General features: G+C 44.7%; 1 protein-coding gene and 1 long non-coding RNA gene across 2 annotated transcripts in view; one reads left to right on the top strand and one right to left on the bottom strand.

The window, feature by feature from the left end:
- The window catches only part of ENDOD1 (endonuclease domain containing 1), a 33,497-nt gene that overhangs the window by 14,614 nt on the left and 2,138 nt on the right, over positions 1 to 16,745 (bottom strand). The window lies entirely within an intron of this gene.
- LOC308504113 lies at positions 5,658 to 16,286 on the top strand. The gene is made up of 3 exons (XR_013994316.1): positions 5,658 to 5,793; positions 15,029 to 15,118; positions 16,194 to 16,286. It is a non-coding gene; the product is annotated as an uncharacterized lncRNA (long non-coding RNA).

The following is a 16,745-nucleotide window of genomic DNA, read 5'->3' as shown; positions in this document are numbered from 1 at the left end:
TCTTCTGTCCTTCCTCTCTCTCAACTCCTCTAAGGACAGAGCCACACTAACTGCACAAGCACGTTCTCTGAAATAGCTCAGAGACATGGTAGGTACAGGGGAGTCCCCTTAGCTCTTCCCTGCTCACACCTACACAAGTGTCTTCATGTGACAGAAGACCCCACAGAGTCAGAAGACTAGGAAGTCAGGGAGGGTCCCATCCGAGACTTCTAAGACCAGTCAGGGTCTGTGCCACGGGGCAAGGGAGTGCGGGCAGCCCTGAGCATGGGCAGAGGGCCCCAGAGTGTCCCAGAACACACAGGCGCACACGGAAGCTTTGTAAAGAGCTGGGATGACTGGGTAGGGAGGATGGGAATGGGGAGCTTATAATTAGTTACCAAGATTAGTTTTAAGGAGCACCCACAATGGACCCTATGGGGGTTTAAAAGTCAAGAGGAAAGTTATCAGAGGGCGGCCGGTTGGCTCAGTTGGTTAGAGCGCAGTGCTCATAACACCAAGGTTGCCGGTTCGATTCCCACACGGGCCAGTGAGCTGCGCCCTCTGCAACTAGATTGAAAACAATGACTTGACTTGGAGCTGATGGGTCCTGGAAAAACACACTGTTCCCCAATAAAAAAAAAAAATTAAAAACAATATATTGTTTTAAAGTAAAAGAAAAATAAAGTTATCAGAGAGGGGAATCTGTGTGGGAGAGTGGACTCCTGCACATTTGCTACTTACAGTTTTACAGACTCTAAGTTCCTCAAGCTTTGGGATCATTTCTTGCACTTCTGTCTGCCTAACTCACATGAAGACTGCCTACGGCAGGTTCTCGGTAGGTGTTTGCTGATTGCTATGCTATGACTGCAGGGGTGGGAAAGCGGAGGGAGGCAGCAAAGGGAATCACAGGCACTGGGCGCACACGGACTTGCCAGCCTGAGATGAGGGCAGCGCTTTAGAGAAGGCTGGAGAGGACGGTGCATGGCGTTCTCAGGGAAGCAGCGCGTAGGCTCTCTGTCATAAGTGGGGACATGGTGGCCAGAGCGTAGGGAGAACAGGGACCATCTGCAAGCCTCCTGAGGTCACTGCCAGGAATTCATAAGAGAGGAAAGAAGGGCTGCTGAAAAGAAAGAAAGGCTCCAGGGAGGCCAGGAAGCATTAATGGGGCAGGCCGCGCTGCCGAGGCCGGCTTCTTGTTTGGTACTGATTTTATTTACCCGCAGCCATGACCTATAGTCCAGGGATAGGTGCAGAGAGAGGACTGGCCTACATGCCGTGGCGGGGATGAAGTGTGGGGGCCTTGTCACTGCAAAGAGAATTGAAGAACCTGACCTCAGAGTCCCGGTGAGCAGGGGACATTGCTAATGTGGGGAAACTGAGTGGGGGCAAACGGGGATGAGGAGCAAGACAGGTTCAGGGGTTACGGGGAGAGGGAGGCTGAGGAGGAGCGGTGTGTGAGCAGCTGGCAGGGGGAGGGGCCAGGTGTGACACGGATGCTGATGGGCAGTGGCATTAGCATCAACAGTGCTCAGTGTGGGACACGGCTGGACAGTCAGCTAAGGCAGGCTGGCCACCAAAGACAAAATGGGAAGAAGTCTGCCAGGCAGAGAAACTAAGTTTATCCATAAGTCTATCCCACTGAGTTGAGGGGTCCAGGCCAGTGCCCAGTTATCTCTGTGCTCCCTGCACCCACCACGGTGGCCCTTCAACCAGGAAGTGACTGGTGTTTGTTGAAAGAATGATCTCATTTTACCTCCACAACAATCTTCTGATGCAGATACGATTTTCTCCGATTTGCAGATGAGAAAAGCCAGGCTCCAGAGAGAATGGGCTGTCCCCTAGATATGCTCCAGAGTCTGCCCGAGGAAAAGTGGTCACCACGAAGGACCATCAAAATGGTTATGAAACTGCAATGATTCGGGAAGGGTGGTGTTTCCTTCCCCTGGAGAATCTCAAGCTGAGGCTAGATAAGCACATGTGAATATAATTCAGACCAGAGCCTGTGATCAGGAGATGAGCTCCTAACTCCGTGGGGACAGAGAAGCTATGTCCTTTGGGGTGTGTTTTATTTTTCAACAAGAGTTAAATAATCAGATGAATAGTGTGTTCCAATCTTGTTCCTGTTCACAACTTTGTGAAGTATGATACGCACATACACACACGCACACACAGACATTACAGAGATGCTATCACCCCATTGCCCACGACCAGGTGGATGGGTGGACCCCTCCTTACAAGGAACTGGAAGTGTAGCTGATCATCGGAACATCAGATAATCTGATCAGAGCTGGAGCTGCACAGAGCAGACAGGCCCTCTGCAAGTCACGCACGTTAGAATGAATTAGATCTGAGGCCTTGGGTGAATCCTGACAGAATCTACTCAGCACGGAAAATACCCAGCTCAAAGAAAGAGCTGCCTTTCAGAAAAGCAGCAGGAGGCTCGTGGGGCCACAGAGCAGATGAAGGACATTGAGGCGGAATAAACCAGACTTTCAGCTCTCAGGAAAGGAATGAACAGAGTTCTGACCCACCCATTTGAGAAAAAATATCCTCCCTGCTTGGCATTCAAAATATTCTTCATCCTCTTGGGAATGAAACAGCTTTAGAAGAATTAGAAGGATTCTTTCTTCTTTTCTCCTCCTCTCTTTCTCTCTTTCTTTCATTCCCTCTCTCTCTCTTCTCTCTCCCTCTCCTTCTCTCTCTTGTTCTGTGTTTTTTAAGGAACGAGAAATGCCTGGCTCTTCATTTCCCGACCAGCCCTCTAGCACTCAGACGGACATTCAGGTCCTCCCTGCCATCCTCCCCGTGAATCACCCTTCCTCTGGGCTCCCAGCTCCACTCACACACCTTCCTGCCTTGGGGGAGAAGCCGGCTTTTCCAGCTCTCTGTGCCGAGCTCACCTTCGGCGCTTAGCATGTGTTGGGTGAACTGTGGAGATGCAAAGACAGATGGTGACGGGTTCTCGCCTACATTAGAAGATGATGGAACAGAAGAAAGAATGAAAGCATGTTCCATTTCCATTTACTTGAAAATAAAAAAATAATAATAATAAAGGGGGAAATGAAAAAATGTACTAACCCTAACTGGCAATACATGCAGGCAAAGGAGGCCTGAGGGAGGCCAGTGGGTGGCCTTGAGGGCAAACACTCCCGTGGGACTCCTCTGACTGCTCTTCTCACACAAAGCTCCAAGTTTCAAACTCCTCTGGGAGCCTAAGAAAGTGAATCGACTCCTTTAAGACCTTTCCAGAACTGCAGTACCTTCTCAGGTTACATCATCCCTGGTCTTCTCTGGTTTCCTTCCTCATTACTCACTGAAGCCTGTTTTCCACTCTGGACTCTGCTTTTTTTTCCAGAGCAATTATTCTTAGGCTTTGACTATGTGGGACAGAACTCAGAAAAGTCAGTTCAGTGGAGGTCTCCATTTCTAATTTTTTCCACCTTCTGAGCTTGGAGATTAGAGGTTCGTAGGCCTGGCTGCCCAGTCAAAATAATGTGGAAGCTTAAAAAAAACCTCCAGGTCTTACCCCAGACCAAGTAAATCAGAATCTGGGGTAGGGGCAGAGTTGGGAATCAGGGTATTTTTTAAAGTTCTCCAGATGATTTTTAAATTGAGAACTGGCTGAGCGAGAAATTTATCACACTCTCATTTCTCAGCATGCAGTGAAATTAAGCTCCTGCCTAGACAGCCACCACAAGAAATTCATGATGTCTCCTTAAATCGATAGTTCTCAAAATTCACTTTGTATTAGAAGCACCTTGGTCCTTACGGAAAAATGCAGATTCTCGCGCTTCATGTCAGAGACCTACCCAGGAGGTCTGGAGTGGGGCTTGAAAGTACATGTGTAACCAGCACCCCAGGTTATGCTGACACTGGGGTCCATGAACCCCACCCTGAAAAACAAATGTTTCAGTCATCTTTGGTAGTGCCCCAACTGGGCTCAATTGATTCCCATGATATTCATACTTTGTGGGACGTATTATCCATGAATAGCAAGAGTTCTGACGACAGCAAGGGAGAGAACAAAGTATCACAGGGCCATTTGGATCTGCCACCTATCAGAGCAGCTAAGATTCTGATCATAAAAATTTGTAAACATGGATCTCCTGCCTGATTCACATGTGGAATGAGAAGTCTGTTTTTTTACTTTTATACTCTTTTGAGCATATCTTGATACTCTAATATCTTCAAAAGCATCCTATTCTTCCTGGTTAAATGACAAACTGCATGCTCATGGGGTCCCCCCAAAACTCATCCAACCTCTTCTCTCAAATCCTTTATATTCCTTTATATTCAACCAAAACAGACGAATCCCTGTCCCTCCACCATGTCAGTTACACGGCTGTAATGTAACTCCTTCCCTGCTTCCGTCTGCACTGCTACCCATGGCATCACTAGCTGGGGGACGCTGTCACCTTCTTCTCTGCTACTTACTGTCAACCTGGCTCTCCAGGCTGAGCTCCAACCTCACAGGATCTGTGCTGGGTGGCCTCCTTTGGCCTCCCAGAGCCATTCTCCACTCTTCCCTGCCCTGTTCTGTGTCCCAAGAGGCTAACTTTTAGGGACCACATCATCTGAGCTCTCTGCAGCAGCCGAAGGGAGGGTGGGACAGAGTATTTTCTTGCTCCCACCCTGCCTGGTCGCTGCAGTTCTGGCTGTGGCTGAGTTTCTCTGCAGTCCTGGCTCCCCCCGGGCCCCACAGGACTGGGATGGTGACAGCTTCCTGCAATGGCTAGGCCCTAGGTGCTTCGCCATATCTTGTTGACTCCCTTCATTCTCTGTAAATCGTTTCTTCATTCAATTCTGTTGGTTAAACTACTTTAAGAGTTCCATCTATTTCCTGCCAGGGCTCTGGTTGAAACAGCCTCAGTGAGATCTTTCCCGAGACCCCAGCTCACCCAGTCCTGGGAGAGCACGTCCATCTCAGGGCCTAGAGAGCATGAATTACATGCTTGGTTGGTACTGAGTAGTGAGCACCTCCTGAGTGGTCTAATTGGGCTGCCCCCTCTGGGCTCTCCCAGCCAACTACCAGGTATACCAGCCCTGTCAGCCAGTGTGCCACAGTCAACTTCCACTTCTGACTTAACGGAGTAGTTCTGACACCATTTCTGAAAGAGCAGCATTTGTTACCACATGACCCCTCCTACCACCTCCTTGCCAGTCACAACCCACGGACAGCCAATCTGGCCAGCAACCAACCAGCTGGCTCTCAGGGGTGTCAATCCAAGAAACTGAGAGACTGACAAGTGTCAGGGTGTGAAGGTTGCTACATGCTGTTTAGGGTTGGTAGCCAGGTGGACTCATGGGAAAGCAAAGAGAAGACAGAGGAGGGTGGGAGAAAGATCCAGAAGATTCTGTGGGACCATTTGGTTTCTAGAAGTTTCCTAGCTCTGTCCTTTGAGGCCTTTGTGTATCTCTCTGTTCCTGTGCCTGTGATTCTACTAGTGATTTGTTACAACAGCCCTGCCCTGAATGTGAACAAACTTGGGTAAGCTTATGACTCATGCCCCAACAAGCCTGAGACATCAGGAGTCCTATTCTCATGAGAACCCAGCAAGCCCCCTGTGGGAATCGGGGCAGGGACATTGTAAGCATGGAAACTTCAAGATACCTGGATTAAATCTCGAGAACAAATAAAGGGACAAGGCTGCCTTGGTCCCAGAAGTCTGAGAGCAGATCAGAGTGGTACCCCAGAGGACACACAGAGAGAACTTCTACCAAATCCTTCAAGAGAGAATGTATCAATGGGCAAAGTAACACAGAGGATGGTGCAGGAGCAACTGAACTCAGAGAAAAAACCAAGACCAGTCACAGGTAAGGTGGCAATGGAGCAGGAAGGTGGGTTTTTTTTTTGATGGAGCTATGTGGCTTTATTAGAGGAAGCCAGATGACAAAGGACTTCAAAGGTGGCGTTGGGGCCCTTCTTTTTGCCCAAGATGGGCACGACATTGACAAAGCGCCAGTTGACTATATCTGACACTTGGCCCGGCCTGTTTTCTTCTTCTCCTATTTGTCCATCTTGGGAGTCTGACCTCTCACTTTCCCAGCATGAGCCACGGAACCCTTTCAGCAATAATACTGGGTCAGAGCAAGGAGCACAGTAACCCTCATCCCAGTTGTTTTTCAAGGCAGGTATGGTCCAGGAAGCAAAGGTTACTTATTCATTCAACATGCTTTACGTATATGTATTGAGTGCTTAGACACAATACAGAATGCCTTTTGCACATACTCATACTGAATCTTCCTAACTCCTCTGTAGGATATGGGTCATCTATTAGCCCCATGCCACAGATGGGGAAACTAAGCTCCACGAGCTTCAGTAACATTTCTAAGGTGACACAGCTGGTAAATGACAGAGCTGGGACTCAGCCCAACTTTGTCTCTCGGCAAAACCCATTTTCTTAACCACTCTGTTTCTCAATCCTTGCCCCTCTGGGGCTCACAGTCTGGTGAGACAGAGTTAAGATAGCCACTTCTTCTGGGTCACGATCTGCCTTCTAGACTAAGTAACAAGACACTTGCAGGCAGCGACTGGGTCTTGTTCCAGGACTACGCCTTAGCCTCCTATTTCTTGGCTTAAGGCCGGAGAACTCAATAAATGATTTTGTTGCTGATAATAATGTCAATGCTGATAAAAGTATCAATCAGCAGCTGGATATCTGACTGCTGATCCTTTGCTGTGCTAAAAGTCTAGACCTGCTGACCAGAAATGAATAAATGACCAGATAATAAGCAGGGCTTGTTTCTATCACAGAAGATCCCAGTAATTCCATGCCCACCTCTAAATTCCAATTCATTTGACAGAGAACAAATTTACGATAAACTCTTGTCTCTGATTGGCTTTAACTACATTTATTACGTAAATGAAGAGAAGAAATACATGGGCACTGGCCTGTCGGCACTAGAGGAACAGAATGGTACCCAATATTGACAGCAGCAAAAGCAACAGCAGAAAGAAGCCTGGTCAGTGAGTCACTTGAGCATGGAACTGAGGTCTGCAAGATACCACTGTCACCTCAATTATGGAGTCACCCTCATCTAAAAATTAGGAAAGGCTCATAGACTGTCTCTACACAGTTTAGCTATAAGACACAGCTTTTCTCCAAGGCAACAGACAAAATTTACCATACATTTTAAAGATCATTAGAGGACAATTGACAGTTCTGAGACCTTTTTCCACAGCATAACAACTCTCACTGTCAGGAAGTGGTTTACTTGCATCCAACCTAAACCCTCCTTGAGCTGTTAAAGCTTATGACCTCTTATCCTAAGCACAAAAGAGACAGCATCTGCTAGTCCACGTTGTGTAATAAATACCATCGGGAGGCTAGTAAGTCTGCCTTCAGGCAAAATCATTTCCATTTCTTTGATCTTTTCTCCTGGGGTTTTTGAATGTCATTCTTCCCCAAGTTCCTCTAAATGTAAGACTATATGGCAGCAGGGTTTAGGAATAGAACACCAGATTAGAAATGAAATTTGACAGCTCTGCCATTTATGGCCTTGTGACTTTGGGTAGACAGTGACTCCCTGGGCCTCTGTCTCCTATAAGGAGAAGGATAATCTGTGCTCAGGAACACAGGAAGAGGAAAGAAGGCAGGATTATTTCAAGCCATCCACGAGCTACACAGGATACAAACTTGAAAGAAAAATGTGATGAATTCGAGTTTGCATTTGAAATTCCCAGGTCTTCTATTTCTAAATGAAATAAATTGTTTATGCTTATCAAAAGAGTCCCTTGACTCTCCCACTCCATGGCTGTGATGGTTATTTGAAGAGCTTGTTAAATGTGGCTTCACAGAGTCCAAAAAGGTGCTGAAACTTGTTGACTAGAATAAAGGAAATGCAGACATACATGTATCTCTATGCATAATGGAAATTTCTGGAATGGTAGTGCGCATGCGCGCGTGCACACACACACTGTAAAGATTTGTTATCTGTGAGAAGGGAGATCTTTTTCTTTATACACTTTGAAAATGCTCCAAACACTTTTATTGCAACTATATATTACTTTTATAATCCCCCCAAACCCTAAATATTATAAATAATGACAACCACAATCGCATTAAAAAGGAGGATCATACAGCTTTCAAACTTCAATTCCATCCACACTTGCCGAGTGCTCAACATTCAACATTTATTAATCACTTACTGAGTGCTGGCATTATGCTAGACCATGATTAGCAAACTGCAGCCTGTGAGCCAAATCCAACCTACCACGTGTTTTTATAAATAATGTTCCCTTGGAACACAGCCACACTCATTCATTTTTATATCGTCTGTGGCTATTTTTGTGCTAAAACAGCCCAGTTGAATAGTTGCAACAGAGACTATATGGCCGCACAAAGCCTAAAATATTTACTATTTGACCCTTTACAGAAAAAGTGTGCTGGCCCCTGTGTTAGACAATGAGGATTCAGTGAGGTGCAGTAATAGCCCTGGGCCCTACGCTCATGGAACTTAGAGTCTAGTTGGGTGGCACTTAATTAGCCACACAAAGAAATGTATAATTACAATATGCTAACAAAGAAAGGTATATTTGGTGCTACTAGAGTATTTTGGGCAGTTGACCTAGTTGGGAATATCATGAAAGATAATAAAACAACAACAACTACTACTACAAACAGCAGCTACAAAGGCCCTATGATGGAAGAGAACATGGAAATAAATAAAAATTTAAAAGACACAGAAATAAGCCAAAATGGCTAGAGGTAAAGGTATGGCAAGGCTTATGACACCAGATAAGGCCAAGAGGGAAATGGGAGACGGACCACGCAGGAGTCTGGAGACCAAAAGATAAAGGCTTATCTTTACCTGAAGAAAAACTAGGGAGTCCTGAAGGGTTTCCAGTGAGACTGTGGGAAACATAATGGGATTAATGTTTTGAGAGCATTTCTTTGGTTTCAGAATGGAAAAAGTCTAGAGGAGACTCAGGCAGAAGGGGTTAACCAGTCAGGAAGCTGTTTTGCAGAGGCCTGAACACAGACGATGGGAGATTATACTTCAGAATGTAGAAGGTAGGAATTACGGGGTGAAGTCTATCCAACTGAGGTGCAGAAGCAAGATTATCAACCATCCCAAATGGTCCACTCAGCCATGAAGGAGCCGTCCAATGTTATCACAGATACCTTGGTCGAGATACAATGGAGATGTCCAAGAATGAGAAAAGACCTTTTATAATTCCTAAGCTTGGCTTTCCTTTCCCCATGATTTCGTGTGTCCTAAGACTACCCGTATAGTGGATGCCCAGTCTTTCTGGAACATGAATAGTGGCCATTTCCTTAACATGGTTCCTGGTCAGTCACGCATCTTGGTACATGCAGTCAACAAACTAATGTGATATGAATCAACTTCTTCCCTTAGTTAGAAACACTAAGATAATGGCAAGGAGATTTTCTGAAATCAACACTGCCATCTCCCACATACATAAGGAAGGCTCATTTACCAAGCTGAGTTGAAGCCAGATTACCTAGGATATGAGGGCAAAGGTAAGACCTTGCACAGGGAAAGGACTTCAGCTTACTACCCATCATAAAGGAAAAAGGAATTTCTGCACTTTCAAGGAGGTGTGGTGTTCTGAGTTGAAGCAAGGCCCTCTTTTGGTGCCAGAGCAGAGCTTACTGCATTACGGGGTTATTAACTTTCAGAATGTGCTGGGTTCAGCTGGCTTTACTTCCCTGGGGAACCAGGCTGGGTACATAGGAGAGGTTACTGAATTGACTATGGCTGAAGGACGGATCAATGAGTGGGTCCTCTACCTCTGCTCCAGAGGTGGGTCTCTGGCCGGTGTGATTTGCCTGCACCCCTCCCCTTTGGGCAACTGGCATCTGGTCAGGGCTAGGCCTTCCTCAGGCTCATGTACTGCACCCAACCCACCTCCAGCAGCAACAGCTCCACGCCCAAACCCCTCCCTTCTCCCTGCCATACTCAGAGACCCATGGGATAATACTCGTTGCTGGACAGAGTTTTTAGACACTCTATTCCTCTCCACCCCAATCTGGTGCCTTATGGAGAGTTAAATAGATTAATAGATTTGGTAATAAGTTTCCTAATACATTAATAGGTTTGGTAACAGAGGCAGCTCCATGTGTTCTCTGGTGTCAGACAGCTTGGGTTTAAACCCCAGTTCCATCACTTCTAGCTGCATGAATATGGAACAGTAATTTACCCTCTCTGTGACTCAGTTTGTTCCTCTGTGTAGAGAATAATAATAGCACCTATTTCCTATGGCTGTTGTGAGAACTGAAATTACATGTGGAAAACAAATGCCTAGAAAAGTGCCCGGTATGTGGTAAGGACCCAGTGAGCTCTAGACCCCTACTGGAGCTCCAGTGAAAACCGAAGGCATCTCACACTTAGCGCATCTAACACACCAGCTTCTCTGTTAGTATTCTCATCTTATTCATGGCAACGCCATTCTTCCAGTTGTTCTGACCAAAGTCCTTGGTGTCATCTGTGACTCCTCCCTTTCTCTCATCCCGAAGACTCTTGGTTCTTTCTTCAAAATATATCCAGAACTGGACTGCCACCACCCTGGTCCAAGTCACCACTGTCTCTTGCCAGATTACAGAAACCTTCTATCTGGTCTCTCTGTTTCTGTCTTTGAACCCCCAGTCTGTTCTCAATGCAACAAAATGATGCTATTAAAATGTAAATCAGATCACATCCAAATCCACTTCCTGTCTCACATGGAGTAAAAGCCAAATTTCCTTCAAATAGTCCAGAAGGCCCTAAATGATCTGCCATCTCCCGCCCCACCTGTCTGACCTCGTCTCCTGCTACTCTCTTCATTTAGCCTTCTCTAGTCACACTGGCTTCTTCTTTAAACACGAGGAACACTTGTGCCTCAGGGCCTTTGCACATACTGTTCCCCCGCCTGGGACATTCTTCCTCCAGATACCTGCATTATTGGCTTTGTCACTTCCTTCAGGTCTATACACACAGTCACCTACCTCCTCAGTGATGTCTTCCCTTTTAAAACTTCACCTTTTCCCTGATAGCTTATATCCTCCTGCCTTGCTTTATTTTTCTCCTTAGCACGTTTCACTGTTTAATATGCTATGTCTTTGACTTATTTATTTTATCACCTGTATCCTCTATTAGACATTCAGCTCCATGAGCCTAGTTATTTTTGTCTGTTTGATTCACTGCTCTATTCTCAGGGCCTAGAACAGTGCCTGACACATAACAGGTGCTCAAGTAAATATTTGTTGATTTAAAGAATTGATCAGCAGAGGGCCCAGGGCTTTGTTAAAGCATAAGGTATTCCTACAGACTGAAGGTCAGTCAAAACACAAGACCAATCATCCCTAAAACTATGGTGCAAGTCAATGGGAACATGGAAGTTAACTTATATATTCATATACTATTGCAGCCATCTGTTTATTCTACAAAATGAACTGTACCCATATTTTCAGCTTTGATTACAATTATAAAACGCCCTTAGCTTGACCTCTTTGGATTGAGCCGCACTCCTGTCAGGCACTGGGTCAATAAAAGCATGACTGGAGTACTCACTGGTACTTCTATTTTTGGTTTACCCTATGAGTAGTTTTCTTTTTTATTTCTCCTTCCTTTCAGTGGCCACATAAATATATCAGCAGGCAACAAATTATTACTGCCACAGATGTCAAGGTCTGTGCAACAAAAGGGTATGTGACTACTCAGGAGACATGATAGGCAACTTGAAGGAGAACACATTCTTGAACTAACAGTAATTCTAGGAGCAAGACCAGATCACTGGAAGGAAAAGCTACCGGCAAGTAGGAGGATTTATTTTCTCATATTTCCACTTGTCGAGCTGACAGGTTAAAAGAAAGAGAAATCTGAAACCCAAAGAATAAAATCTTTAGGGCGGCCGAATGGCTCAGTTGGTTAGAGCGCAAGCTCTGAACAGGGTTGCCGGTTCGATTCCCCCATGGGCCAGTGAGCTGCACCCTCCACAACTAGATTGAAGGACAACGACTTGGAGCTGATGGGCCCTGGAGAAACACACTGTTTCCCAATATTCAAAAAAAAAAAAAAAATTTAATTAAAAGAAAAAGAATAAAATCTTTATTCCTCAAGGAAAGCACCGTTCAATCACCAGGAGCTAATAACTGAGCTAATGACAATTTGAAGGTGGGGTTTTTGAGAATAGTGTGTTAGAAGCAAAGCCATACATAAATCACCCAAAGAACTGGATTAATTCAGTAAAATAAAAATAAAATAACAAATCCAGTCGGTCAATTTGAAATCTGGAGAGAAAACACTGACACTGTAATGGGAAGATAGCATGACAGAGTAGAGAGAAGGTCTAAGAGCTTTGGAGTTGGGCAACCATAAGCTTTAATCCAAGCTTTGCCACTTAGCAGCTGTATGACCTTGAATAAGTTATGTAATCACTCTGAACCTCAGGTTCCTAAACTATAAAGCACGGATCATACAGTTTTTCCCAAAAAATAAGACCCAGCCAGACCATCAGCTCTAATGCACCTTTTGGAACAAAAATTACTGTAAGACTGGGTCTTATATTACATAAGACCCGGTCTCATAGTGTAGTAAAATAAGACCGGGTCTTATATTAATTTTTGCTCCAAAAGACGCATTAGAGCTGATTGTCTGGCTAGGTCTTATTTTGGGGGAAACACGGTACGATCCGTGCTTATATTACTATAAGACTGGGTCTTAGATAATATAATATAAGACTGAGTATAATATAATGTAATATAATATAACATAATATAATATAATATAATACCAGGTCTTATATTAATTTTTGCTCCAAAAGACACATTAGAGCTGATGGTCCGGCTAGGTCTTATTTTCGGGGAAACACGGTAATACCTAGACTTGTATGAATGAGTTATTTTGTGAAGACCCTTGCCCATAGTAAGGAATCAATAAATGATAGATCCTTCCCTGGATTGTCCAAATTTAAGTCAGAACTGAAAGAACGGTGTACATATCTGCCACCACTGGATTATTTCAGGACAAAATGTCCCTACAATGTTCTGCCAACATAGGGCAAGTACCTTAAGTTGCTCCTGAGAATGACTGTGAATCAAATTGAAGCACTGAATTCAGAGATAAAGAAAAAAATCAGAAAAGGAGAAAAATGCAATAAAGGATAGCCTTCATGAGCACTTCTTTTTTTTTTTTTTTTGCTATTTGCACTCCAGTAAGGAAAAAATTGTGAGAATCAGAATTGTCCTGTTTGCTGCATCCCTTACACAGAGATTTACGTGTATGATATCTTCCATATATCTATTCTCTGACACAATGAAAAGAGGACGGATGTTAGAATAAATTAATGTGTCTAACAGTTTCAGGGTATGTAATCAAGAAGTCACTGTTGGAAATTAAAGATCAAGAACTTAATTAAAGTTCTAACTTGTTCACATGCATTTACTAAGATTTGAAATATGACCTCACTGGGCCCGTTAGGAAAATGCTTTTGAGTTAACCAGAATATCTTTTCACTGCAGAGCCACTAACACCTAAGCAACATTTATGTGGCCAAACATGTGTTCTTACTTGCCCTACAACTGTTGAGAAAGAGAAATGGAGCAGAAATCATGATTTCCATATAAAAGATGAGCATTAAATTCCAATAACCATTCATGCAGTGGATCCACTGTGAAATCAAAGAATCTCCATAGTATATCAAAAGAGCACTTGAACTAGAGTTCTAATCCAAGCTGTGTGACCTTGGGCACATCAATTAACCTCTCTGAGCCAGTTTTCTCATCTCTACAATGAAGACAATATCTACTGCACAGTATTTTGTAAGATAAAATATCAAGTATAAGCTGAATATAAAGCCAGATCCTTCCAGCATTCATATTTATAAAATGATAAAGTCTTACACATTGGCTTCTAGCATAAACTGACAATGTGCTTTGGAAAGCCATCACTGGTATCCTCACCACAAATTCTTCCATTAAATGGAAAGGAGTTCAGAGACCAAAAGGTTTGAGGCTGTACTGAACTGAGAATCTAGTTCTCAGTTCTCTGGAGTCTTGACTGGAAACCTTCACACTATCTCCATCATGCTAATGTAGACACATTTTCTCATCTTCTTTTTTTTTTTCTTCCTTCTCCCCGTTCTCACTTTAAAGGAGACCACATTTCATATAAAACCTACACCAGCACTGTTTTCCCTGCTTCCTTTTAAAGTTCTCATTCCATCCCTCAGAAGATCCCATTTAAATTCCTCCAGTGTAGGTAGACATGGGGTCCTGTGTCTGACAGCAAAGAGCTGTTATCCAGAGAAGAGATTCAAATCATTTGGGGGTAGAGCTAGGTCTGATGGGGCAGCCTTAGAGGAAGGCTGCAGCTCTGCATATGGAACGTTTGTAACGGGGGCTGCTGGCCAGTCATGGGATAAGCTTCTGAAGCGGTTAGCACCCCACCAGCAAAGCTCACACTGAACATCCAGCCTGACTGACCCTACCATCAAACTCTGTTATTCAACACTTACGAGTGCTTTCCACATCCTCGGCACTTGGAAAACGAGCATGAGTAAGACTCAGTCTTCAGCACTCAAGGGCTCATGACGGTGAGCAAACACATAAGCAGGTAATTATAAAACAATGTGGTAAGTACAAAAATAGAGAGATTATAGGAGCACTGAGAGGCAGATCTAACTCAGGAAGTGGACTTAACTCAGATGGGCAATTCTTTCTGGAAAAGGTGACACTTCGGCAGTTTTAAAAGATGGAGTAGTGGAGGAAGTGAGAGGCAAGATGGGGGCAGTGTAGAAAGGGCATTAGCGGCAAAAGGAATCAGCATAAGCCAAGAAACAGATGTAACAAACAGTATGGCTTATGAGGCCCTCCAGGCAGCTGGATAATACTAGAACCTAACAAGTGAGGGCGGAGAGGACTGAGAAACAAGGTGGGGCTGGAACAGGAGCCAAGGCATGGGGGCCTTGTACAGTGCATTTTGCAGGATGTACTTTGTTCTGCAGGTGTGGGGCAGCCAACACCTTAAAGGTGTTAAGGAAAGAGTGACTCAGTTTCTATGATCTTTGATTTAGGAGTTGTTTTCTTTTGTTTTTTGTTTTTTTCAGAGGGAAATTGCAAGGACAGCCATTAAACCTGCTGAGTTGGGTTTTGGGAACCCCAGGGCCAGTGCAGCCCTGCCCAACTCATTACTGAAGGTAAGCCCAAAGCACCTTTGGTATCTGACCTCTTCCTCTCCTGTGTGCCAGGCCTCTCGGTAACGCTGACCTCATAAAAAGGTGATGTGGACCTAAGACGACTCAGCATTACCAAGTGTTTTGAAGCAGCCAGAAGTCCATACTGAGCCCTGGGCATCTTTCTGCAGTGGGGACCTTGGCAGTGAGGCAGGCCTCAGGGAGCAGGCACCACAGCTGTCAGGTTTGCTGCAGTGTGCTCCAGAGCCTGCCTGCTTCTCTTCTTGCAGCTTCTCCCACCCTATTCCACTGCCTCGCTCCTAATACCCTCTGGCTCCTAGCTGACTTCACAGGAAGGGGGCAGTGGGATATAAGACCATCACGCAGGAAAAAGCATCAGCCACTGTGACATCCCAACCCCTCTCTCTGGGAACTCTGGGTCCTGTACTTTTCCAAAACACTGTATATCTCACTTCTAGAGCTGCCATTTGGAACTATTTCCCCCCTCCTTTCCCAACCTCTTTTATCTCCTTAGTCCCATTCCTTATTACCCGTCCACCCCAGGGGCCCAGGCTCTCCACTGCCTAGGTGATGGTTCTGACCACTTCCTCTCTGCCGAATCTTGCTCCTTTGTGACTGCTCCAACAACGGCATACACGGCGCTGCCTACCTAACGCCTCCTTGACGAGGCCTTTATACATGACCCCTCCCTTCCACTCTTCCTCGTCATTCTGAACATGTGAGTAGACTGTAATCTATTCAATTGCACAAGTGAGATGCTCCACCCACTCCCCACACACTAATACCTGACTCTGCATTTCTCACTTGTGATGTTCCCTCTACTTGGAATGTCCTCCTCCTCCTCGTGTCCCTTCTGAACTCCCCTCATCCTTCCAGGCACAGCTCAAATGTCATCCTGACCCTGAGGCTTTCCCCTGTCACGTCCAAGACAGATTACATCCAGTAGAACTTTGTTTACGTTTAGTAAATTATGGGCTTTTGCTCATGTGACAATAACAGCTCCTACTTGGGTGCCAGGCACCTCTCAGAGAACTTTCTATGTAATAACTCATTTAATCTACCCTGTTATTATCTCCAGGTTTACAGCTAGTCAGTGGAGGAACTAAGACTTGAACACACACAGCATGGCTTAAGCACCACCTCTCCACCCAGCATGCTTCATCTACAGACCAGGAAGCCTTTGAAGTTCAAGAGCTATACTCTGTTCTCCTGGTACTCTAAGTGCCTGGCATACAGCAATTGATTACTAAACGTGTTCTGAATTTAACTGAAATTTGTTTAGTATGCATTCCTGTGTCTTTCTCACTTGTTTCCCCAAAATAAGACCTAGACGGACAATCAGCTCTAATGCGTCTTTTGGAGCAAAAATTAATATAAGACCCGGTTTTATTTTACTATGCTATAAGACCGGGTCTTATATAATACAATAAATATAATATGATATAATTAATATAATATAATATAATATGATATATAATATAATACCAGGTCTTATATTAATTTTTGCTCCAAAAGACACAGTAGAGCTGATTGTCCGGCTAGGTCTTATTTTCGGAGAAATAGGGTATGTTTTTCCTCCCCAAGACATCCATGGGATCTTCAAGGAGAAAGACCAGATCATCTGTTTTAT

The sequence above is a fragment of the Rhinolophus hipposideros genome (genome assembly GCF_964194185.1).
Source record: "Rhinolophus hipposideros genome assembly, chromosome: 10".
Lineage (NCBI taxonomy): Eukaryota > Metazoa > Chordata > Mammalia > Chiroptera > Rhinolophidae > Rhinolophus > Rhinolophus hipposideros.
The sequence above is the reverse complement of the archived record's forward strand: the minus strand, read 5'-3'. Positions and strand labels throughout refer to the sequence as shown.